General features: G+C 34.9%; 1 protein-coding gene and 1 pseudogene across 9 annotated transcripts in view; both read left to right on the top strand.

Annotated features, from left to right (window-relative positions):
• The window catches only part of Pdlim5 (PDZ and LIM domain 5), a 207,961-nt gene that overhangs the window by 129,570 nt on the left and 50,945 nt on the right, over positions 1 to 27,446 (top strand). The window lies entirely within an intron of this gene.
• On the top strand, positions 441 to 27,434 carry LOC144366975 (dehydrodolichyl diphosphate synthase complex subunit NUS1 pseudogene; annotated as a pseudogene).

The raw sequence follows: 27,446 nt of genomic DNA, 5'->3' as shown, positions 1-27,446 counted from the left end.
GTTTGTCAGTTTGCTGAATGAAGTGCACACCTAGTTAGTGCCAACCCTGATTTCTGATAGTCTAATTGAGATCCAGTGAAGACCTAAAAAGAGAAGGTACTATATGTTTGTAGCCTTAGTAGGGTACAGAAACACAGTGTCCTCTAAGCATGTATAAAGCCACACAAAAATGAAACCTGGACATCTGAAATTTTGATATTTCATATACTCTTCATAATTTAGTGTTGAATTTGACATTTTAGTCCTCTCTATAAAAAGCTAGCAAGAATTATTTGGACTGATTCCTTTTGTTTCTCCTATTGAAGGAAATTCCTTAAGCTAAATAATAGTTCCTGATCATTCTTATGATGTTGATGTTGTTGTTAGAATAGTGAGAAACAGGAAATGATAAATAATTGAGGGTATTAAATTCAAATTTGTGACTGTTTGATTACTTTTTGCTCCTGAGTTTCCATTTCTTTAAAATAGGAAGTTATGGTACTAACGGAGGCGGGGCCGCTAAGGGAGGAGGAAGATGGCGGCGGGGGCGAGGTATTTTCAAAAGAAATAATTCCAGATTGATGGATGAAATTTTAAAACAACAGCAGGAACTTTTGGGCCTAGATTGTTCCAAATACTCACTGGGGTTTGCAAATAGCAATGACAAAGATGATCAAGTTTTAAATTGCCATTTGGCAATGAAGGTGCTGTCCCCAGAAGATGGAAAAGCAGATATTGTGAGAGCTGCTCAGGACTTTTGCCAGTTAGTAGCCCAGCAGCAAAAGAGATCTACAGATTTGGATGTAGATTTGTTAGACAGTTTACTTAGTTCAAATGGTTACCCTGATCCTGATTTAGTATTGAAGTTTGGTCCTGTGGACAGCACATTAGGCTTTCTTCCCTGGCAAATCAGATTGACTGAGATTGCTCTTTGCCTTCCCACCTAAACATCAGTTATAAGGACTTTTTCTCTGCCCTTCGTCAATATGCAGTCTGTGAACAGCGTCTGGGAAAGTAGTGATCCCTGGTTGCATAATTTGATTTCAGGCTTTTGGAGAAAAGGACCCAAGTGACTCTGATGTTTACAAAGCAGCTATGAAACCCTGTGCACACCTAGTTCATATTCCTCATAATTTATCAACAAACACAAAAAAGTGTCTTACTTGAGAGTGAGTGTATGGCGGTGTGTGTGTCTGTGTATGGAATTAAACTTATAAATGGGGGAAGTATTGGATAATGAAATATATAGACCTACAACTTTGAGCATATAGCAATGTTATAGGAGCCAAGATTTCAGATATAAAGCTTTGGGCCCCTACTACTTTCCTGTTTTTGTGGGGAGTAGAGGGAGAGAGTGACTAGAACTGTTTGGGTTGTTTGGGGAGAAGGGAATAATTTTTGTTCAGTCTTTTCTAGTGACCAAACTTTAATTTTTAAAAATAATATATTATTAAATGAAGGTATTCTCAGTTTGAGGGAGTTGCAGGGGAGTGGAGTTCTGTGTTGCTCACTTGTTAAAAGCTTGCTCCTCTTCAGAGGAGAGAGAGTATCTACCTTGAGATATCCGTCCACTTTCATTTCTTACTTCATTGTAGTTAAACAATGTGACTTGAGAATGTTGCTCTGGTGTCTGTGTTCTGTGTTGTGAAGAACATTTGAAAAGAACTCTTGCTACACTGAAATGCAGAATTTAAAAAATTTAAATGTTGAATTAGGCAATCAAAAGGGGAAAAAGTTGAATAAGTTGTAATCTTAAAAGTAAAGATAGAAAATTTCCTAGAAAAGAAAAGTTTTGATTTCCTATTTTGTGTAATGAGTAGTATGCTGCATAGTACCCAAAGTTGGTTTAAAAAATATTTCCAGTAACTATTTTTATTTAAAATGAGCATTTGAGAGAAATTATCAGGGCAGCTCTTTTCCTTAGTAGTAACCTATTCATCTTTGAAATAACACCTGGGATTTTTTTTCTTTTCCAGTAAATTCCACTGGTGACTTTGCATAAAAAAATAAGTAGGATTGAGACCTGTGTGTGGGGAAAAATATTACCAAAGTTTACAAAAATAATTTAGATTAATTTTATATGTTCTCTTTTATGACAGAGAACTCATTGGTTCTGTTTTTTTAAATGAATAAATGATTTCTTAAAAGATGTTTGAAATTTTCCCCTCACTGCTGATCCTTGGACAGAAACCATACTTTATATTTGATGGACTGTTTTCAGAAAACTCTCTTACAACAAGTGTACAGTAGTTATCTAAAATTGTACTTTTAGAATGGAGTAGTGTAAATACTAGGTCTCAGAAGTCTGAAAAACAGCAAAGAAGACTGAATTTGGAAAGCAGGGTCTGGAAATGCTTGTCATATTCTAAAGTAATGAAGAATAAATGTTTCAACTTTGAATTATAAAACCCCATTTATGATTTTAAAAATACACTTGAAATAAAAATGATTAAACTAAAAAAAATAAAATATGAAGTTATAATCTGCAGTGGACACTGTGCCCACTGATAACATGACTTGAGTGGACAACGCAGGCAGCCTTCCTGTAGCCCCTTCACCATCGCCTCAGCTGTCCGTGTTCAGTGAGCTAATTGATCTTAGGTGCTAGGAAGGAAAGGTGAAGAGCCTTGCCATTTCACCCTAATTAGCGACAACTTGGGAGGACTCCTCTAGCTCCAGAGGTGCTATAGGGTCAGCTGAAGCTGTCCTAAGTTCTCAGTGGTAGCTCAACTTCTGCCCATTTCTGCTTCTGGGCCCCCTTCACAGATCCTAATCCTAGAGGCACTTCTCAATGAACCCCCTCCATGCTAAACTCTGCGGTGAAGTCTGCTCTTTGAAGATCCTTTGCAAGAGATTCATAATCCTTTGAATCCCAATTTGGTCCTCAGTTGCATAGATTCCTTTTTATTCATCTCATCATTTTCAGTATCCTTGCAACTTCTTTCTTTCTTTATTTATTTATTTGGTAGTTGCAGTTGGGCACAATACCTTTATGTGTTTATCTTTATGTGGTGCTGAGGATTGAACCCAAGGCCTTGCATGTGTGAGGCAAGCACTCTATGTTGAGCCATAACTCCAGCCCCTCTTTGCCACTTCTTATCCCTTCTGCTAAACCTTCAGCCCAGATCACAATCATATAATTTAAGGGAGTCTATAAAGTAAAAGATCTGTTGAGATGCCTGAAAGTAAGGAAGAAGATGCCTTTGCTTTTTTTTTTTTTGTCTTAAGTAGAGTGTTTGTTGATAGCTTCAGAGACTACCCATGTAGGAGTAATAAGTAAGTAAAGGTATTTAGAAATCAAATATACTCAATGAGCTATATCAATGAAGCAAGGAAATAAAAAGCTTCAAAATGAAAATGAGAACTGAATAAATATAATGAACACTTAAAATAGGAAAGTAGTGTTGAAAATATTATAATTTGCATGTGCAAATTTTAATTTTCTATATGTAGCATTTTAGAATCATACCTGTTATGTCTTTAATCAGTCACTTAATAGTGAACAATCTGCTGGGTTTTTTTAATATTTATTTTTTGGTTGTAGTTGGACAAAATACCTTTAATTAATTATTTTATTTTTATGTGGTGCTGAGGATCAAACCCAGGGCCTTGCATGTTCTAGGCAAGTGTTCTACCACAGAGCCACAAACCGAGCCCACAATCTTCTTTTTTCCAATTTTACATTTTTATAAGTGTTCCCCAGTTCTCTTTTGGGGGAGATGCTGCTGCTGAGTAGCCTTTGGAATTGTTTTGGTAATATGCAGATACCACAAAGTCAGGAGGGGGCTGCTAGAGTGCTAAATAAATAGCCCTCATCAACAAGAAATCATCCAGCACCAAATTCCAGTGTTGTACTATTGAGAATAATGGGCTGAGTGAAAATGCCATCTCTCTCAAGGTGTTTTTTGTTGTTGTTTTGCTTTTTTTTTTTTAATCATTCTCACATCACAACTCTAGCCACACATGCTTACCTCCACAACCAAAGGACAAATAATCTTACTTCTGAACTAACTGTACTCTCTTTTGACACCTCTTTTCTAATTTATATTATGGATACAATGTATCCTAACTTTCCAACTAGAGTATGAGTTTGTCAAAGACAAGAGTCTTTCTATTATGTAAATTGGAATGAATGATAAGCATTGTATTTCTTCCTGGCTGCAACTATAACTGTGTAAGTAAAGGTCTGTATATACAATGAAATGATTTCTCTTGAAGGTAAGTGTTAGGATTTCAGGATTCATCTCTGTCAGTCTATTCTCAAATTAGAAATACACCGTGTAATGTAGCTCTGTCACAGATTGGGTAGTTTAAATAGTAGAAATTAGTTTTCTAATAGCTCTGGAAGCTGGAAGTCCCAGATCAAGGGACCAGCAGGGTTAGTTTGTAGTGAAGCCTTTCTTCCCGGTTTGGACATGGTGATTTTCTTACCGTGCGCTCACATGGCCTTTCCTCTGGATGAGTTCACAGGAAAGGATAGTATAAAACAAGTGGCAGGTAAGGATATGTAGACACATTAATTCTCTTTTTCTCATCTAAGGACACGGTCACGCAAATTCGGGTTCCACCATTATGATCTCATTTAACCTTAATTGCCACCCCAAGGGACCTATATCCAAATTTATTCACACTGAGGATTAAATTAATTGGGGTGGGGGAGATGACTCAATTCAGACCATAACATACTAAAATTAATTTGACAGATTAACATTTAAGAAAAAGTTGTTCTTAAGTAGAACCACTGCCTTGGACCCAATAGAAAGCATTGTTGTTAACTTTCTTGTGGCACTTTCTTTTCTACTTTAGATAGGTATTTGTCTCCATGTCCTATGTCTCCATCTAGAATATAAGTCCTTTAAATACAAGCATTTTAGTATTTCCTGCCATGTTTGGTACTAACAGTTCTGACAGTATGTAATTGCGTATTTCTTCAGTTCTCTACTTGTTGAACTCGTAAGAAAAAAATTAATTACAGTATGGTATACAATATTTTAATTGCAGATTCAATATAGTCAAATTTTTATTAAAGTGTCAAGGTATTAATATCTATATTGAAATGTTATACCATATCTAAGTTGCTGAAATAAGAAATATAGTGCTTTGGATAACCTGATTGCCAAAAGTTAACACTTTCTCCCTGGAATTATCTATTTATTAAAAAGCTGTGGAAAGTTTTTTATTCATTAAATGAACGTTTATTTCTTAATCTTTGGATTTTTGGAGTGTTTTAGCATGAAATAAATACATGGAGACTCCTGGGAGGAGAACATAACTAATCGTAGAAAAAGGAATATGAGATGCTTAGTTAATGCTCTAATTGGAAAACAAAACAACAGAGAAATAACTTTGTCTTAAATAAGCAAATGTTTAAAGTCAAGAATCTATTCTACAATATTTAAAAGAAGTCACAGAGCTTTTGGGGGATGCAGCTCATTGTTCGTATGCATCCCTGGCACTGCAAATACAAATAAATAAATAAGGCAATAGCCATCTTATTATTAATATATTAATAATATAAATAGTGATATTAATAAGTTTACTACCAGAACAGAGTCATTTGGAAGACCATAGAAAATTTCAATTAAAAATAATTATCTTGGGGCTGGGAATGTGGCTCAAGCGGTAACGCACTCGCCTGGCATGTGCGGGGCACTGGGTTCAATCCTCAGCACCAAGTAAAATAAAATAAAGATGTTGTGTCCACCGAAAACTGAAAAAATAAATATTAAAAATCCTCTCTCTCTCTCTCTCTTCTCTCTCTCTCTAGCTCTCTCTTTAAAAAATTATCTTAAAAAAAACATGAGTATACTGGGCTGGGGATGTGGCTCAAGCAGTAGCACGCTCGCCTGGCATGCGTGCGGCCCAGGTTCGATCTTCAGCACCACATACAAATAAAAACTAAAAAATAAATATTAAAAAAATTCTCTCTCTTTAAAAAAAAAAAAAACATGGGTATACTTTCTTTTTCTGGCTCACAATCCTCCTGTCTCAGCCTCCCAAGCTGTTGGGATTGCAGGTGTGTGCCACCACACCTAGCAGAAATACACTCTTATAAGCTGTCCAGTAGCACTAAATAATGTCCACATGGTTTCTAGCTGATGGGCATCAGAATGGAATTTTGGCACTCTAAGAATAAATCTTAAGTTACTTCTTGAACCAAAACCTATCAGCTTTGTATATTCATTGGCAATTGAGAAAGGAGAAATTACATAAATATTTCCAAGCATACTGATTTATGAGTTTTATAAAATTTCAGTTTGTTCATAGATATTTATGACCCTTTTTATCTCTCCTTAGAGATAGATGAAGAAACACAATTTGCTGCCTGATTCTCTGTCTTCATTATTGTTGTGTTTCACAAACAACTTAAGTCACCTTTAAATATCCTTACTAAGTCATATGTCATTTGCATAGATAGTTATTTCCCCAAATTACTATTCTTCAGGGAACCATTCCCTGGTCTTATATTTGCAAATATTTTTATGAGGTGAGAATTAACTATCACACTTGCTCCCAAAAGATAGGGTACTAACATCTCTACAGCATAGCCTAATTTAAAAAAAAAAATGTAGATGGACACACAATATCTTTATTTTTATGTGGTGCTTAGGATCAAACTGAGTGCCTTACACATGCAAGGCAAGTGCTTTACCACTGAGTTACAGTCCCAGCCCCTAGCCTAATTTAAAAAATAAAAAAATATAGCCCCTGAGAATCTCTTAACTGATACCATCATAGATATTTCCACAAAATATGTTGGCCAACCTAGAAATAATATCGCAGGCTAAATAAAAATGAATATACAATCAAGTAATTTTTTTCAGTTGCAAAATATGGCACATCTGTATTTGATCTGCCTTCATTTTCTGGATTGTACTATATTATTCAAGTTTTTATGTGTTGGTGACTGCAATATAAACATCGCCATCTATTGAACGTAAGTACTTATTACACTTCAGTTTTTCCTGAGAATAGTACTGTCGTTGACATACCTACTTAATTACTGCTGAAAAGTGTGAATTCACTTATTTGAACAGGATATGTTAGAACTAGAATAATACTGTGGAATTTTTGATTTAGTGTTACACACTCATTCTTTATATCAATAATCAGATAATTCAAAATAAGAAGAAAATTTTGAACATGAATTTCTGAACAACTTGAGTGGCTCTAGGAAGCTGTATATCATCATTGGTTAGACAGTGGGTGAATTTGAAGTTTTAATACAGAGATCCAACACTTTTAAACAAACTTGGTGGATTCAGACTTATCCTTAGAGTATATCAATGGTATCAAATATTTGTTAAAATAAGTGAAGCCCTTAGCAGGGATGTTGGAGCAGCACCACATGATGTTGAGAAAATATCCATCCACCACCAAAAGAAAAATTCTTCAAGTATGAAATATTAAACAACCAAGACAACATTAATTTAGGAAATAAAGAAAGTGGATTTCTCATTGAGAGATTCAGCCAACTAAAGATCTTTTTTTAAAAAGTCATCTGTATATTGTATGTACAAACTTTTCTTTTGTCATTATTCCACAAACAGTATAGCATAACAACTATTTACATAGCATTTATATTGTATTAGGTATTATAAAGAATCTAGAAATGACTTGAAATACATGGGAAGGTGTGAATAAGTTTTGTGCAAATAGTATTGCATTTTATATGAGACTTGAGCATCCTCAGATTTTGGTATGTGTAGGATACCCAGGACTGGCTGTGTAGAGTGTATGTAATAATTAAACCCAACAGTTGCTTACTTTTTGTTCCACTCACTGCTCTAGGTACCACTTTACAGCAAAATCAAGGTGCTATCATGGATTCAGTCTAGAAGGCATGCATGAAAAAATAAGTTTTATTTGATGTATTTTATTAAAAAAAAGAGGGCAACATGATGAATGTAGTGAAGGGAGGATAATTCACTAGTTACGGAAAAAGCAGATATTTAAGCTGCAATGATCTGAAGGAGTCAGTCATGCAGCTATGGGACAGATAATTCTCCAGACAGAGGGAGCAGCAGGAACATAAGATAGGCATCAGCTTGGTGTGCTTAAGGATCTTAAAGATGGTTTTTATGAGTGGAGCATGACATATGAGAGAGAGAGAGTGATAAAAGATTGAGTGAAGAAGTAGCTTTTATTGTCTTGTAGGTTGTGTTAAGGAATTTAGAATCTTCTCCCAATTAAATGAGAAGCCTAAAACAGGATTATGATTACCAGAGTAGCATCTGACATGTTTTTAAAAGACTTCTGTGTGTACTTTGGAAATTTATTTTTAAGGGAGGAATAATGGAAGCAGGAGACCATTAATGAGCATTCCTATACTTAAGGCAAGAAAATGACAGTGTCTTGAGCAATGGAGTTACTGATGAAGATAAAGACCATTATACATTTGAATTTTAGAAGAACTGACAGGATTGTAGGAATATTGGGGGATGATAAAGAGTGGAAAATTGATAAGTTATTGAATTTGATAAGAATTGATTCACTTGGTAAGGGTCAGTTCAGTTCAGTAAAGAAGCTAATAAAATAAAGAGGTAGAGAAGTGAATGAGGAAAAGACTAAGAAGGGTATTTAAGATCTAGATTTCAGATGTATTGTACTTGTTTATGAAAAAGTGAAGGTTATGAATTAGAGAGTACATGGCTGAAATGGTCCAGACCTAAGACTTAGCCTTCAGGGAAATAATATCATCAAAGTGAAGAAATCAAAGAATTTGGTAGGTTACTTGATGATTTAACATGGTGACATTGATGTCATCAAGAAAGATTGTAGGAATGAGGTAAAGAGGAAGGCAGGTGCTAAAGCAAACTGCATGAGACAGAGAAAAGACAGTGAGGTGGGTCATTGATGGGTACTATAGAGAGATTGCATTAGCCTGAAAGGACTTAGGATTTTGGAAGATGGAAGGTGGCTGATGGTATTAAAAAAATAATGAAGGGGACACTTGTTCCATCTCCATAAGAAAATGGAATATGAAAGAAAAGTCAACCTCTGTTGAAAAGACTGCAGAGAAGGTGAAGAAGAATAAAAAGTGTCAGGATGCAGTGGACACCTGTAATCCTAGAGGCTAGGGAGGCTGAAGCAGAAGGATTGCAGGTTCAAAGCCAGCCTCAGCAACAGCAATGCACTAAGCAACTTAGTGAGATCCTGTTTCTAAATAAAATACAAAAAGGGGGCATGGTGCTGGGGATGTGGCTCAGTAGTTGAGTGCTTCTGAGTTCAATCCCTGGTACCCCAAAAAAGAAAAAGTATAGTAGAATAATAGAGGGTTAGAGGGGTAAGAAATTGATTGGATTAGGAAATGCACAAAGTTGTAAAGAAAGAGTCTAGGAGATGATGGTTAATCCAAAGGATTGACACATGTGGTTGTGGTAGGTAAACAGAGATGGGAAGCAGGACACGATTTATCTTTAAGGTTCGTTACAGGAAGGTGAGCACTAAAATGCAAACTCTATGAGGGGAGGAATATAAAGTGGGCCTAGAAGGTGTGAGGATGCCTGGCATAATGTGGGAATTCAGACACATTTTTGTGGTTGAATGAATGAATGCCATGAATGATTGAATGGGAGCATTTAGGACATCTAATCCACAAAGTTTATCTAGAAAGTATTGTACTCTAATGTTGGCAGGACACTGGTGAGGTACTGTGGTGACTTTCTCAAAAGACATGGATTCTTTTTTTTTTAATTTTATTTTATCAATTATTCTTAGTAAGATCTAAAGGTTTGTTAAGGAGAAACCACCTAGTCCCTTCCCTCTGTTGTGCAAAGAATTTAAACTGATGAGACCCAAAATTTCAGCAGTTAATAACAGCAGTAAGAACAGAATCCTGACTTTAGATTTCTGTTTCTTGCAAGACATGGCTTTTTCATGGATTCATAGTAGGTGGGCTATTGAATCTGAGGCAGACAAATTCACTTATATTTTCAAATAACAAATTGATACAACACTATTAAATAGAATTATGCATCATTTATCCTTTTTATCCTGAATGTTACATAAATTCTTTTTTATAATAGTGTGTTAAAACTACAAAATAGCAAATTTTTTGACTCATGTGAAATAAGCTATTTTTAGCAAGTAGAAATCTCTGAAAATGCTGATAGGAATGATCACGTGAAGAACCTGATAAAAGAGTGAAAGGAGCTAAGGTTAGTGGTAAATAAGTGCCCTGAAGTTACTAAAGGGGTTGTTCCAAGTGAGTTTTAAGTTGCTATTCTATGTTAAAATCTTCATATTATATTATTATACATACAGTTTAAAATCTTTACCTGTCCTTATCTTTCTAACGCATAGAACATTGTCTCTGTGGCGATGAAAGAGTAATATAGGTAACTCTAGAATTCACAAAATATTAAGACTGGATGCTTAATAATGGTAACTCCTTTAGGTAATACCTCAGAAATATGTAAGAGTTAAGATAGGAGAAAATGGAATATATCAAAAAGAGAAAACTCTTTCCATAATACAAATGTCTTAGTTCAGGCTGTCATAACAAAAATACCATAGGCTGAATGGTTTAAAGACTAAACTTTTGTCTTTCACAGTTTGGAGGCAGGGAAGTCCAAGATCAAGACTCTGGTCGATTCAGTGACGGTTAAGGATCCACTTTGTGGTTCATAAATTGTCATTGTTTTCCCAGGAGTGCATAAGGGTAAGGGGGCAAAGAGCTCTCTGAGATGTCTTTTTTAAGAGGACTAATCTGGGGATATAGCTCAGTAGTACAGCAGCTACTGAGCATACTTGAGACCCTCGGTTGTGTCCCACGTACTCCAAATAAAAAGCTCTAATCCCATTCATGAGGACTCTGCCCACATGATGTAATCACCAACTTCCTAATACTGTCACATAAGGATTTAGGACTTCAACATACAAGTTTTGGAGGGACACAGACTTTAGTATGTAGTAACAAATTGGATATTCAGCAATATCCAATTTTGGCTTCCTGTCTTTGCTTTGGTTAGTGGGAAGCTCATAGGAAATTTATTTGGGGGGCTAGGACTATTAGCTCAATAGTAGGTCATGTACCTGTTATGCTGGAGGACCTGGATTCAATCTCTGCACTGCCAAAAAAGAAAGAGAAAACACCAATTCATTGAATCTTTTTTCTTTTTCTTTCACAAAGTAAACCTCATTTGGGGTGGTATTTTTTCATGTCAGCTAACTTACTTCATACCCCTCTTTTAGCCCCTAACTCATAATCTCCTTGCACCTCAACAAGCAAAGCACAGAAGTCAGTGAAATCAGTTAATAAATTCAGCTGTAGTTTAGAGTGCCAGAACTTTACACCTGAGTTTTAGTAGATTTTATTTTCCAGAAGGAAGATCATAGTTATGAGTGAACACACTCACCATATTTATTATGAGGAAGCTTGTAGAAGATACTCATTTTTTGAGATGACTGGCAATTTGCTTGGCTAAAGTAAATATCTCACCTTTGTCACTGAACTCCAAAAGAACAGACTTCAGCTATGACCCTGATATATTTTTAGTTTCTGCTTTAGCAATGTTTCTGTGTGAAAGTTTGCTTTATGGAAGAGTGAAAATACTGAGGACAATTTATTCTTGTTCCCTTCTTTATCTGCTATAAAATACATATTTTAAAGTTTGTGAATTTTTTTCTTTTATTAAAAATTTGTCATATAGGGATAGAATATAATTCTATTAAAATCCATTTGAGGCAAATTAAGGTATAGAAATTTTATTACTGATAAAAAATCTTTCATATTCTGCAACCTGGTTTCTATTCTCTCCAATCCACTGAATCTATTCTTACCATGGTTACCAGTTTATTAGCTCTACCGTACACTGAAGTAATCACTTTAGCAAATTACTGGGGACAATTCAAGTACCTACATTATGAGTTTATGGGAAGGATTATATGTGCCTTCTACATACTGAATGATAGGAAAATATTATCTTTCATTATTCAAATATAATTTCTATATATAAGTTAAACACTAAAATAAAATTAATACAATCATTACTAGTGAATAAGATCCTGAAGTATGAAAAAAACTTTGTTTAGGACATTAAAAAATTGATCTACATGAATGGAATTTAGTGAATAAAGGGAAGATTGATATAGAAAGATACTTGAGAAGTAGATCTTCAAGTCATTCTGGTATTTGGGATTTGTATAACATGTGAAGGATTTTGGATATTATCTTAACTGTAGTATGAATCTATTGCAAGGTTTTAATGAAAAGAGTGATAGGGTAAAGTATACTTTTCTTTTTTCTTAAGGCACTATGGCTACACTAAGCCATACCAGATAGCACAGAAGCTGGATGGGGCAGGATTTGGCAAGAGGGAAAGCAAGAGACCAGATAGACAATTATTAAAACACAGGTATAAGTGAGTGCTTTGAATAGTCTAGATGAGAGAGAGTGGTGGCAATGATATAGAACAGACAGATGGATTCGAATTAAAATTTTGAGGTATAATGATTGGGACATGATGATGAAAAACTTTAGGGGGAGAGAAAGGTTTCTTACCGGTTTTTAGTAATAGTAAATATGTCAATTGAAAGACTGTATTTCAGGAAAGGTCTTAGAAGTTTTTTGAGAAAATAATTCACTTATATGCTCTAAGACAGCTAATAAAATAATTAAAGAAGGAAATCCAAAATATGGGTGCTGCTTGTAGGAGAGAGGTAAGCTAGAGTTATAAACCTGGGACACTAATAAATAAACAATGTTTAAGGCTATTAAAGAATACAATTGTTTGCTACCAGTGATAGCAGAATACAGAGAAAGCAGGTCAAGGACAGAAAACTCTGAGAATAAAGAATAACTAGCAACTTATTGCTTAAAAAAGGCAAGTGTATAGGTCATGGCACAGAAGACAAGATCGTTTAGGTCAGGTACTGAGACAGTAACGTGAGGAATGCACACAAAAAGACAAATACTGGATGGTTCCATTGTAATTACCGGATAGTTCCAGGGGAGGAAGGTAAAAGGAATTTGTTGTTTAATGGGTATGGTGTTTCAGAATTGCACAACAAAAATGTTTTGGAGTTCTCTTTCACAATAATGTGAACATATTTAATACTCCTGAACTGTACACTTAAAATGGTTAAGATAGCAAATTTTGAGTCATGTGATTTTTACTACAATAAAAAAAAACCCAACAAAAACAAATTGTCAGTCATATTTAGCTACAAAGAGGCCATTAGTGACCTGTACAAGAATATGGTTATGTGGAGTTTTGGGGGGCATGAGGTAGTTGAGATGGTTGAAGTGTGACGGGTGGGTTAGTGTACTATTATTTCAGTTTGACTATTTTAGGGGAATAGGGAAATAGAAAGCAAAGGTAGTTTGTTGTTGTTTTAAGAGAAACTGTAGCATTTTGGGATGAGGATATGGAACATCCAGTGCTGGAAAGAGAGGTCACTTGAGGCATGTGTTAGACAGCTTTATGTCACAGTGACCAAAATACCTGACATGAACAGTTTAGAGAAGGAAAAATTCATTTTGGCTCACAGTTTCAGAGGATTCAGTCCATGTTCAGCTAGCTCCATTGATTTGTGCCTGAGGTGAGATAGAACATGGCAGAATATGCGTGAGGGCATGACAGAGGAAATGTCCCCAACTCATGGCAGCCAGGAAGCAGAAAGAGAGTAAGAGAGGCTGGGGAGAAGATAAATGCTTCTAGAGCATGCCTCCAGTGACCTACTTCCTCCAGCCTAGATCCCACCTCTCAGCTGTCAGTGGGTTGACCCATTTGATGATGAGAGCCCTTAAGATCCAATCATTGCCTGAAATCCTTGCCTCTGAACCTTGCTGCATTGGGGACCATGCTTTCAACTAGACTTTGGGGGTCGTCCCAGATCCAAACCATAGCAAGACACTTGAGAATAAGGGAAGAATGGAGTACATAGCATAAGGATATTATAATTTAACAATTGTTAGGACTGGGGAATAGAAAAAAAATTCCACTCATTTGGTTCTGGAGGATGATAATAATGGTAAATGAACAGCCTCATGGCTGGTTTGCCTGAACACATTGTTAGTATGGGTCCATGTTTAAAAGAAGACAGTGCAGACAAAGACACAGCACACAAATAATTTTTTGCTCATTTCTCCTAAGTCATTTTTCATTAAAAAAGCAGGCCAAAAGGCTGCAAGCCCAATTCTGCACACATGTCTGAGAAGGAGAAAGCCTCCGTATCTCTCCCTGGTGAGAAATGAAAACTCACTTAAGCAATAGACAAAGCAGAAAGTTTGGCTGCTGCAGACATGTTATTAATCAGACCTTCTTCTAACCCTAAAAGGAGTAAATATTAGGAAATGTCAGAATAAGAATAGATGTTGATGTCTGTTCCATATTAAGTAGTTTGAGATTTTGTCATAAGTCTAGTATTTTTAGAGATCCTGGCTAAGTAACAAATAGGTAATCTGTGCATAGCACCTGGGAAACCTCCCAAGTACATTTGTTTAGAAACTTGGAAATCTGGCTTTAAAACTATTTCATGAAATATATGAACTCTGCTCTCAGGTAGTACTCAAGTTTTTCCAATCATCATAGTTCATGGAAATATTGCAAGACTTAACTTTTTCAACTTCCTTCTTTTAAAACTTCTCCTCTCCTCATTATTTGTCAGTATGTAGACTTTGGTGATTCTTTATATTTTCTTTTTCCTAAAATATTAATGATTTTTAAATTTTTCTTTCTTTTTGGGGGCAGGGGGATTGAACTTGGGCATTCAACAACTGAGCCATATCCCCAGCCCTATTTTGCATTTTATTTAGAGACAGGTTTCACTGAGTTCCTTAGTGCCTCACCATTGTTGAAGCTGGCTTTGAACTCATGATCTTCCTGTCTCAGCCTCTCAAGCTGCTGGGATTATCAGCACCACATAAAAATAAATAAAGTATGGGGCTGGGGATGTGGCTCAAGCGGTAGCGCGCTCGCCTGGCATGCATGTGGTTCTGGGTTCCATCCTCAGCACCACATACAAAAAATAAAGATGTTGTGTCTGCCAAAAACTAAAGAATAAAAAATATTTAAAAAATTCTCTCTCTCTCTCTCTCTCTCTCTCTCTCTCTCTCTCTCTCTCTCTCTCTCTCTCAAAATAAATAAATAAAGTATACAATTTAATGTTTAAAAAAAAGATTTTTTTTTAATTTTCTAAGGGATATTGTTATTCATGTATTTTTGAATTCTGGTCATTTTGTTGATTGATCACACATTCTCCCTTACTTAGGCAATAATACAAGTTTAGTCTGTAGTGTGACATTCTAGAAGGTGTAAATATGTTCTAAGAAAATATACAAATATCATGAGTTCTGTATTTGAAAACAATAAATTTCACTTATGCATTTAGTTAATATTTATTTGTTTTCTTTATGGTGAGCATTGTATTATATTTAATTTATATCAGTAAATATCATGACCCTTGACCTCAGGGAACCTCTAGTCTACAGAGGGAGTTTGAATTTAAATAGCCACACAAATTATATATAATGACAATAATGACAAATTCTATCAAGAAAAGAACAGAGTACCATGAAAGCATATGGCAGGGACAAATGTGAGTGATTTGGGGAATTGCAGAGGTACCTCATTGAAAAAGCAGCATTTGAACTGAGCCAGAAGGATGCTTATGAATTGGTGCAGTGAAGGTGTGATGGAGAGAGGGGTTTTGAAAATGAGAAGTAGTAGACTCTGCAAAGACGTTGAGGTGGGAAGAAGTGTGGCCTGTTTTGAGAAGAGATGAAAGGCCAGATGCACGGGAGCATGAGAGAGGGAAAGAAAGAGCTCTGTGAATGAAGAACAAATGAAGAACAGGTAGCCAAAGATCATAGTTATCCATCTAGCAGTACCAGAAGGTCTAAGGAACAGACACAACAAGGTTTATTTTTTGAAGTTAACTCCGATAACTGTGTTGGGAAGTTGTTCTCTAGAACAAAGCTCAGCAATTTTCTTTTCTGTCAATTTCCAGATAGTAAGCCATGTAATAATGTGCAGTAATCTCTGGGTAGTGTGAAATAGTCATAGGATTTTAAATAAAACAGTGCATCAGTGTTCCAAAAAAACTTTATTTATGGATATTGAAAATTTAATGTCTGGGCTGGGGCTGGGGCTGGGGCTGGGGCTCAGCAATAGCACACTCGCCTGGCATGTGTGAGGCACTGGGTTTGATTCTCAGCACCACATATAAATAAAGGTCTATCAACAACTAAAAACTAAAACTAAAAAATTTTAAAAAAAGAAATTTGAATGTCATATGTTGTTCATGTTGGAAATAATAGGACATTCTTTTTATTTTTTTTAATCATTTTAAAATATGACAACCATTTTTAGCTCATAAGCCATACATAGACAGATGGTGGGCTGTATTTGGCTTTTAAGCCATTGTTTGCTGACTCATTTTGTAGATAATTCTTATTCTTTTAACTTTTTCTGTCTACCTCTTAAATGATATTTTAGTTCCACCATAACATTTTTCTTGAATTGCTTAAATTTTCAACACTTAAGTACAGGTAAGACCTATTATAAATGAAAAATTAAAATTTTTAGATCTTATGATCTTCTTTTCTATTTCTTTATCTTTGTGTTAGTTTTCCAATTTAAAAGTCAGTTTAATATGACTGGCCCATTCTATTTTTTTCTTTTTTTATTGATTTTTTAAAAATAAATGATAGCAAAATGCATTATAATTCTTGTTACACATATAGAGCACAATTTTTCATATCTCTGGTTGTATATACAAGTATGTTCACACCAATTTATGTCTTTATACATGTACTTTGGATAATGATGTCCATCACATTCCACCATCATTGCTAACCTCCTGCCCCCTCCTTTCTCCTCCCACCCCTCTGCCCTATCTAGAGTTTCTCTATTCCTCCCTTGTTCCCCTTTCTACCCAACTATGAGTCAGTCACCTTGTATCAGAGAAAACATTCGGCATTTGTTTTTTTTTTTTGGAGGGGGGGATTGGCTAACTTCATTTAGCATTATCTTCTCCAACACCATGCATTTACCTGCAAATGCCATGATTTTATTCTCTTTTATTGCTGAATAATATTCCATTGTATATATATGCCACAATTTCTTTATCCATTCATCTACTGAAGGGCATCTAGGTTGGTTCCATAGTTTAGCTATCGTGAATTGTTCTGCTAATAAACATTGATGTGGCTGTGTCCCTGTAGTATGATGTTTCTAAGTCCTTTGGGTATAGACCTAAGAAAGGGATAGCTAGGTCAAATGGTGGTTCCATTCCCAGTTTCCCAAGAAATCTCCATACTACTTTCCATATTGGCTGTACCAATTTGCAGTCCCACTGGCAATTTATGAGTGTACCTTTTCCCCTACATCCTCTCCAACACTTATTGTTGTTTGTCTTCATAATAGCTGCCATTCTGACTGGAGTGAAATGAAATCATAGAGTAGTTTTGATTTGCATTTCTCTAATTGCTAGTGATGATGAACATTTTTTCATATATTTGTTTATTGACTATATTTCCTCTTCTGAGAAGTGTCTGTTCAGATCCTTGGCCCATTTATTGATTGGGTTATTTGGTTTTTTTGGTGTTTAGGTTTTTGAGTTCTTTATATATCCTAGTATAAAAAGTTATTTTTTTCATATTTGATTTTCCCCCCAAATATTAAATTTGGTGCTTTCTTTCTTTGAATCTGATATTGAATTTTTCATCTTTTTTTTAGCTAATTAGATTTCTAAATTTTAATTCTGGCATTCTAAAGAAAAATTGGTACAGTTGTCAGACAAAGTTTAAAAAAAAAAAAAGCACCACAATTGCTTATGACCATTTGCTGTGTGACTGAATACAGTGCTTTGTTAACATCAAGACAAACAACATCCCTGTAATTTCAGGTCTGCAGAAACAACATTTTGACTTGAAAGGACACATGTCAGGCAGCTGTACCAAAAGATTAAGAGAGTGTTATGTAGTGGAAATAGTACAAGCAAATTTCATCTGACTATTACTGTATGAATGGCATTGGACAACTTAATTCATTTGTTGGGCCCTAAGTTTTCTTAAAAGTATTCTCATTCAGCAAATAAGAATTACCATCTTGTCTCCCTTTAAGCACTGTCTTTTATCAAGTGGAAGTTGCCATGTTAAAGTCTTTGGAAGGGGAATAGCCCATACTTTGTGTTGGAGGAGATGTTGGTTTTAGTTTTAACCTCTTGCAGAATAATGAAGTTTTAAAAAATCAACAGTATTCTTAGAATTGAACATTATAGTATACTCTTAAGAGATACTACAGATGATGAATGCCTCCTGTATTGTTTGTTAATGTTTCCTTTGCTTTGTTTATTTTACTTTTGAAAACTTAGGTTTGACAGTTCTCTAGAAGATCTACCCAAGAGTGAACCTCACCCACCTGCAACTCCTCAGGTGTTAAATATTGGTAGACAAGTAGCCACCCTTCTTAAAGTAGCAACTACATGTCCTAGGTAGAATCTTCCTTCTTGGCATGTCTAAATTTCAGTGCTGGTGGTGAACCTAAATACTAAAACTGTTTGACTGAAAAAGAAAAGGTGATCATCAATTGCAGAACTAACATCTTTAACATGTAGACAAGAACACTTGGTACTTGGCCTCAGAACACTGTTTCACCCTGATTTTATATTTTGCATATATATTGTGGTTTGGTTTTAACTTCTAATATATAATCTGGAAATTGGTGTCTTTTCTTGCTTTACTTTGTGATTTGCAACGGCAACTTTTTGAGATTACCAACGGTCTGCTTTTCTGAATTAGAGGTTTTAACTCTAAAAGAGAGAAAGAGAGGTTGTCATTTGATCCCAAGCTCTCAGACATATTCTAAGTATATTTAGGTAAATAATAGTGCTTTTAAGATACTGCCAGACTCCACTGAATAAATCATTTTATATTATTATTTGTGACACAGTATGATGACATAAATTCATAAGTTTCCTTTTTTCTTCCTGGAACAGGATAATTTAGCTGATTTTTTTTTTCAAAAATTTTTTTAGTTATAGTTAGACAACTATAAAAGAGTGAACCTCACTCACCTGCAACTCCTCAGGTGTTAAATATTGGTAGACAAGTAGCCAGACTTCTTAAAGTAGCAACTACATGTCCTAGGTAGTTGCCTTTATTATGTGGTGCTGAGGATCGAACCCAGCGCCTTGCATGTGCTAGGCGAGCATTCTACTGCTGAGCCACAAGCCCAGCCCCCAGCTGATATATTTTTATATGACTTTTTATTAGCCCAAGTTTTTAGTTCTTATTATTCACCATTATTTTTCACATACAGGTAACCCTTGCCTCAAAGATGCAGAGTGATTCAAAAACTCAAAAGTTAAATCACTTGGCACAGTGTTGCATACCTGTAACCGAGCTACTCGAGAGGCCAAGGCAGAAAGATCACATATTCAAGGCCAGCCTGGGCAACTTAGGGAGGCCCTGTCTCAAAATAAAAAATGGAAAGAGGGCTGAGGATGTAGCTCAGTGGGAAAGTGTCCCTGAGTTCAGTCCCCAGTTCATCAAAAAAGTTAATTAATTAATTAATTAAAATGGCATCTCTTGGTAATGTCACTTAACATTCATATTACCTGACACTGCCATCGATAGCTTCTTTCCTTTCTCTCTTTTCTAGCCATTCATGACAGTTGTTAAAACCTAACCATACCTTCAGTTTAATGAATACATGCAAAAATTATACATGAACAATTCTGTATAAGTACCGTGCGCTAACTGATAGCGCCACTGGGGCATCCAGACATGAACAATTATGTATAATGTTTTTGGAAATAGATTGTTTCTTTAATTTTTCTTCCAATGGTTTGTAAAGTTGTATGGAAGCAAGAACAACATTTTTATCAAATTGTTCTGATAGGGAGAAAAGATTTATGTCTGTGCCCTTTCAGTTTCTGATGTGTGAGCTTTCATTAACATGTATTAAGTTTGGCATGTGCATGATTACTTTGTGTTGGAGATAACCACTGTCACAAACTTCTGAAAAAAAGTGTTCACAGTATGGTGATGTTCTTCATTAATAAATTATACTCGAAAGAAGAGAGATAAGTTTTACACTGTGTAATTTAAATTCTTAATTGTGATTTTTTAATATTTATTTTTTAGTTATAGGTGGACACAATATATTTTATTTCATGTGGTGCTAAGGATTGAACCCAGTGCTTCATGCATCCTAAGCGAGCACTATACCTCTGAGTCACAACCCCAGCCCTCAACTGTGATTTTTATTACCAGTTTTAAAACCATTGCAGTCCTAATGTTGAATGTTAATTCCTGTTCAGGTATATAACCTTGTCTAAGAGACCAAGGGAAAATAATTATTATTTTAAGTTATAAAGGTTCTGAAGATGAAATTATATACCAGTGTTTAAAAATCTTTTCAGAGCTAACTGAAAATAGAAATATGAAATTGCAGAAAAATTGATGTTTTGATCAAGTTCACTGTAACTACTGTTTATTTTTACAAAGGTGCCTGCCCTCCCTGAAGAATTCTGCTCCCGCCAGGCATGATGGCATATGCCTGTAATCCCAGCAGCTTAGAAGTCTGAGGCAGGAGGATCATGTATTCAAAGCCTAAACATCAGCAGCTTAGCATGGCCCTAAGCAATTTAGTGGGACCTTATCTCTAAATAAAATATGAAAAAGGGCTGGGGATACGACTCAGTGGTTAAAGCACCCCAGGGTTCAATCCTCAGTACCAAAAAAAAAAAAAAAAAATAGGAACTCTGCTCCCAATACCTTAAACAGTTATTTCTTGTTTGTGAAATTATATATTGATGCTTCTGAACAGGCAGCCAGGTGTACCTGTTTTTCCTGAAAACAGAGAAGTCTCTTTAAATTGTCATATTATTGGTATGCATCATCTATAAGGTGATATTCCTGATATAAGGACTCTTTGGGAAAATCCACTTAACTTTCTCTCATTGCTTATGGAAATTCAACTTTATGTTTAGGTTTATTTTCTACTTAGTTATTGCAAGTCAGTCTTCAAATGTGTGTTAGATGGTTTTAATTTTAAATCAAACTAAGAGACAGCGAACATTCAAGAGCATTTCTATGTCAAAAAACAGTTTAATGTAGGATTGTACCTCAGATTTTAATTTCTTAGAGAAATCATGGCCACAGTAAATAAATGACTCAAGCTCCTATTAAACCTCTGACTTTGTGTACTTTTATAATACCTAAATATTAATATAGAGCAGTTCCTATCTTGTGTTTATTTTGCTACCTTTTCTCACTTTCTTTTTGTGTTCCTATCTTTTTTCTTTTCTTACTTATCAGTTTAAGCAGCTCCACAAGAAATTTAGAAGGTTCTTTGGAAGGTTCTCGAAATTTTTCCTCCTTCTCCTCTCCTGCTAGATACAGTGCTGCAGCTCTGAGCAGTGCAGCTGCTACCGTGTCTGCTGTCATTGCTGCAAAAACCAGGTAGAACTAACTGCATGTGCAGTGTCTGTCTGATGTGGCCTCGTCTGCTTCAGAGAACTGTTCATTTGGAACAGCCACAGCTCTGCTCTGAGCTCTTCATGGTACAGTGGCTCTTTTATCTGAGTTGTGGGTAAAGCCCATGGTATTTGTTAGCATTGTTTGAAAAAATCTTTTTATCTCTTTCCATTGCTACTGTTTACGTATGATATTTCTCACTTGTCATGTACTTGTTGACTTTAGGGTGTTTACGATTTTCATTTTTTATATTTGAAACAGAATCAAATGTGACATAAGTTTTTATTGATGTTTCTTCTCCCCAAATCTTTGGAGGGTGAATGAAAGCCTAACAACTTTTCAAAGCACCCCTTCCTCCTCCCACCCTAAAAAAGTAAAAATGTTTTGTAGGATTTTGTTATGTTCTATTTTTATATAATTTCTGTAGTCTTCATAGTGTAAATGCTTTCTAAAAGATTGTCTTGCCAGGTGTGGCAGCACACAATGGCTTGGAAGGCTGAGACAGAAGGATCTCAAGTTCAAGGCACAGCCTCAGTAATTTATCGAGGCCCTAAGAAACTTAGTGAGACTGTCTCAAAATAAAAAAATTAAAAGGGCTGGAATAAAAGGAGCTCAGGGTTTAAGTACCCTTGGAATCAATCCCAGATACCCCCCCTAATTTTTTTAAATAATAAAATAAAAAATAAAAGATTGTTATGCCCAATTTTGGTGAAAACGTATTTAATTTTATATTAATGAGTAAGAGCATGCAGTGAATTAATTCATGGCCCTTCCTTTATGCTCTCACTGCTTAGTGCTTCCTTTCCCTCTTTCTCCTCCACATACTTACTCTCAGAGGAAATATTTCAGATCATAGACCTAAAAAAAACTACTTTTTGCTCTTGGTAGTGCAATTTTTTAACTTAAAAATCTTTCTAAATGCTTGCCAGGCTCTCCAGTCCTGAAAACTATTGCTCTCTGCTGGATGCACTTTGCATCAGCCCTGTTTTCAAGCCTCTAGCTTTTTCCCATCTCCAGTCCTGCAGGAGATCCACCGGCTCTGTCCATGTTAAGCAAACAAGGTACTGTGGGAGTGGATTTGGCAAGTGGTGTTTTGCTGGTAAGGACACTGCTACACTGCTTTCCCCGACACTTAACCACCACATTAACAGACCAGATGAGAAAACCCCAGAGCTGATTTGTAGTCAAATTTGAATTAACTGTAATTTCAACGTAGTGCTAATACACAGGCATGTTATTTTGTATGACTATTAACTCATCTTTTAATTTTTTGTGACATCTTTTATTAGTACACTTGATATTTGCTTATGAAATTATGAATAATTGTGCCAGTAATGATATTATGGTGGAATCCTGTCTTTTATTGCGTGGACATAACTGTATATTAATGTAATGTTAAATAAGACATACCTTTTGAAAAAAATGAAAAAAAAATGAAAAAATAACAATTTGATTTTAATTGGCCACTATCTTATTAGTTCTTAAACATGTAGGTTTTCCTTGAAAAAGCAACTTAATTTTCACCATATCTGGGAAATGCTGTGTAAGTCAGCTTTACAGCTCTATGACAAAGTATCTGAGATAAACACTTATTAGGAGAAGTTTATTTTATTTCATGGTCTCAGAGATTCTAGTTTATGGTGGACTGGCTTCATGGAGTTGGGGCCTGTGGTGAGGCAGAACATCACAGTGGGATGTGCATGGCAATAGAAACTACTCACCTAATGACAGCAGGAAACCTGAGAGAATAAAGAGATTGAGAGAGAGAAAGGGCTCACAGTGAACTAACTTCTTTCCACTCCGCCCTGCTACATGTTGTGCCACCTCCCAAAATGTTCTCAATTTGTAACTGAACTTATTTGTTGTAATAGTTAAACAAATAAGAGAAAAGAATATAAACTCAAGATAAATCAGATTGCTGACACTGAAAGTTAACTTTTATTCCTTTTTCTTTTTTCCTCACTGGCTCAGTTTTGAAAAGAATCCTTTGCTTTCTCTATTAGTATATTTTTATCCATTTTCAGTTTTGGAAACAAAAACTCTACTTTAGAAGTCATATTAATTTATTATTTCATTTAAGTTTTTGAATTTTTAGCAGACTAGTGAAAATGACCATATTTAATTCTTAGTATCTGTGATATTAACCAAAAGTATTTATGAAATTTATATTGATTTTCTTACTAGAATCCTTTAGAAAGAATTTTATTTTGCATAGAAGTTGGTGCACCTTAAATAATTTAAATTTTGAAAAAATATATTTGAATCATGAGTTCAGAAATAAGATAGCAATCTAGGTAACAATGCCATACTCCATTAACAAATTAGTTACTAAGTTTAGGCTATTTTGCTACCAGTGGTTACTAACATTTGCTCCCCAAATAAAACAGTATTGCCAATACTGTCCTAATTATTCTTTCATCTGTAGTACACCATACCTAAAATTTATGTGTTTTCTTTAAATAGCAGCCAGTAGTTAAAAATTAGAAAAAAGACATGGTAAATTTTTAAAGAGAGGCATCATATATTTAGATATGTGATGAGTGACGGATAAAGTCTAATATTAATAAAGACAAAGTCTAATATTCATCCATTACTACGCTAAATGTTTTAAATAATTAGGGATCTGTTTCTCCAAAAGAAAGTCAACCTCTCATTAATTGTGAATTTAAACATAAACTTTTTTGCTTATAACCTGTACTTTTATGGATTCTTTATAATCTACTTTAAGCCCTTTATAGCTAAAGAATATAGTTTAAGATTTAAACATCTCAGGCCTGTTGGGAGAGAATATATACCAATTTATGTACAAAGGATATAACCAAAATTAAAATATTTTTAATCTTATGTGATTACTTATCCCATGGGAATTTTAGAAAATATCATATTATTTAAAATTGAATTGAGGAAGCAAAATTGTGTCTGAGATCAAGATCCTAGATTTAAAACTATCCACAGACTACATTTAGAAGCAGAATTGTTACATGAGGAGTATTAATTTAGTAAATGTATTTATCACTAATCTTGTTATCACTGAACTAGACAGGTATTTCAGGATGTAGAAATAATAATCCCTCATTTTTGGAGCATAGACTCTGCATTGGACATTGTGCCAATAAGCACTTGATGATTATTATTTAGTAATTTATTTAATTCGGTAACCTTGGAATAAAGGTAATATTTTAATAACATTTTACAGATGAGGAAATTTACTAGTATTAAGTAAAATGCCCAAAGTCGCAATAAAGCCTCTAACCTCAGGTAGTTTATAAGTAAGGTAGGAGATAAGATACATAAGGAAGTTATTGTTAATGATAATTTTTAAAACATCTTTTACAAATCAATGTAAAATTATATGTCATACGGTTAATAAATGCCATGAATTAAAAGGAATGTCTCTACTTCTAGAAACTTGAGTGTTAAATAATACATTAATTGCTTAATATGGAACACTTAATATTTTTTTAAGTACAAGATGGGTGTTATTGTTCTATTTATTATAAGTAGAATTTCTATGGATACAGAGGGGTGGGAAAAGTACCTACTGTGTATAATGCCTGGAAAATGTAAAATTTGGGTAGAGAATGGAGATGGCCAGAATACAGTTTCTGTGACAGAGAGATAGTTATGATTGGGCAGATCAATTGTCACTTTGCCTAGAAAGCTTTGAAAGCCACGCTGAGCTGTAACTTAGCCCTCTGCCTTCTTAATGGTCCATCTGTTCCTTCTTAATGGTTCCATGCTCTGCTTACATACTTTCTGGTGACAGGGCTCTCATGAAAGGCACCCTTAGGAACAAATGTTTTCCTTTGGATAATTTTACATATTAGGAAGTACTTCCTTTTATCAAACCAAATCTATTTAACTATAGATTTGACTCACTGGCATTAGGCAAAGAGAAGGTAGCCGCATAGAGTGAATCCACATGGCAGATACTAGGATTGTGCTCATGCTTCTCTTGAGTTTTTTTAATACCCTGGGCCAGTGTTACCAATCCTCACAACCAGAATCCATTAGGCTTGGCACGGAATTCCTATTATCCTGGTTACTCTCTTCTAAGACAGTTTAGCAACTCTACTGGAATTAAATTCTAATTTCTTCATATAACATTAAAACTGTTATTTTCAGTTTGTAACTTTTGTTTCATTTATAATTTCTAGTATTGCTTGGTCATAAATTTTTTCCTTGTAACTATGACTATTTAGATTATTAGAGTTTTTTATTTTGTCAAGTCCAAATGAATAATTTAATCCTAGAATGAAAATTACTTCTGTTGTGTGTTTCAGAAATTATTTAGTTATGGTCTGGGGATGTAGCTATGTGGTAGAATGTTTGCCTAGCAAGTACAAAGCCCTGAGTCAATTTCTAGCACCACACATAGACACGTAAAATTATTTTATAAAAATATTGAAAATAAGTCTTAATTGTATTATTTGAATACATTAATTATCCTTTTCATGTGTTAATCCCACATTCTGTGCCTTAGAGGTGGCTAAATACTTTTATATAATTATCCCATTTAAGCCTCATGAAATTCTTTTTTAATGATTTTTGTTATACCATAATTACACATAATAGTGAGATTCATTGTGATTTATTTGTGCATGCAAATAACATGATTTGATCACTTTATTCCAAAGTACTTCCCCTTTTTCTCCCCTTTCTCCCCTGATCTCCTTCCTATACTTTGTTGGTCTCTCTTTCTTTCTTTTTTTTTTTTTAATTAGTGAGCTATAATTAAACATAAAAGTGGGATCCATTTTGGTAAATTTGTACATGGACAGCAAAGTCTCATGGGAATCTAACCAGCAAGGTACTATCCTCATTTGAAGTGTACATAACTGAGGCTTGGAGAAGAAAAATAATTTATCACAAAACTTTTAAAAGGTGTCAATTTAACCACTAATCAATGATGTTTTTGCTTCTTTCCATTAATGCTTTTTATGTTTCCTTTACTGATAATAGTGTTCAACATTCCCATTAAGAATTCAATTTTAGACTTTTTTTTTGAGAGAGAATTTTAATATTTGTTTTTTAGTTGTCGACGGACACAACATCTTTTATTTGTATGTGGTGCTGAGGATCGAACCCAGTGCCGCACGCATGCCAGGCGAGTGCGCTACTGCTTGAGCCACATCCTCAGCCCCAAAGACTTTTTATGTATGATAAAAATCAAAGTGCTAGGTGTAGTGGTGCATACCTATAATCTCAGCAACTAAGGAGGCTGAGGCAGGAGGATCACAAATTCAAGGCCAGCCTGAGCAGCTTAGCAAGATCCAGCGTCAAAATTTAAAAAAACATGAAAAACAGCTGGGGATGTAGCTCAGTGGTAGAGTGTCACTGGGTTCAATCCCTAGTACCAAAAAAAAAAAAGTACTGTAAGTTTTTCATTGTATAGTCTATTTTAACAGCAAGCATGTTCAAGTTTCTCATTAACCTGATCAGAAATAGTCAAAGATGATGGCTCTGACTCTGTTACACTAGAATTTGCGAGTACAAGAGTAAGCACAAGAGTTAAGGGTGGTGGGAAATGAGTTCAATGGAATTATGTTATGTCCATGTACAAATATGGCATAATGAATCCTGCTATTATATATAATTATAATGCACCAATTTAAAAGAATACGGTACAATATTTCAAGAAAGTTAAAGTATCTTTAATATGATTTTTCAAAATTGTTTAATATCAGAAGTGCCCCTGGACTACTCTAGGTTTCATGTTTCACTAGAAGGACCTGCACAACTCAGTATATAGTTAAACTCATGACTAAGATTTACTATAGCAAAAGAATACAAAACAAAATCAATAAAGGAAAAAGGTGCATGGGACACGCCTATAAGAAATAAGGCTCAGGTTTCCAAGAGTCTTCTTCCAGTGGAGTCTCGTGGGACGTCCTTAATTCCTTCAGTAAGGAGTTGTGGCAAACTGTGCCAAGTGTTATCTACGAGATAAGCCGGACAGAGTCTAAGTACTTAAGGTTTTTAGTAATTGCTTGTTATATGCATCAGAATTCCAAAGTCTCAGAAAGTAAGTATCTAT

Source organism: Ictidomys tridecemlineatus, chromosome 9 (assembly GCF_052094955.1).
Source record: "Ictidomys tridecemlineatus isolate mIctTri1 chromosome 9, mIctTri1.hap1, whole genome shotgun sequence".
NCBI lineage: Eukaryota > Metazoa > Chordata > Mammalia > Rodentia > Sciuridae > Ictidomys > Ictidomys tridecemlineatus.
Note: the sequence above shows the minus strand (reverse complement) of the source record. Positions and strands in the feature narration are given on the sequence as shown.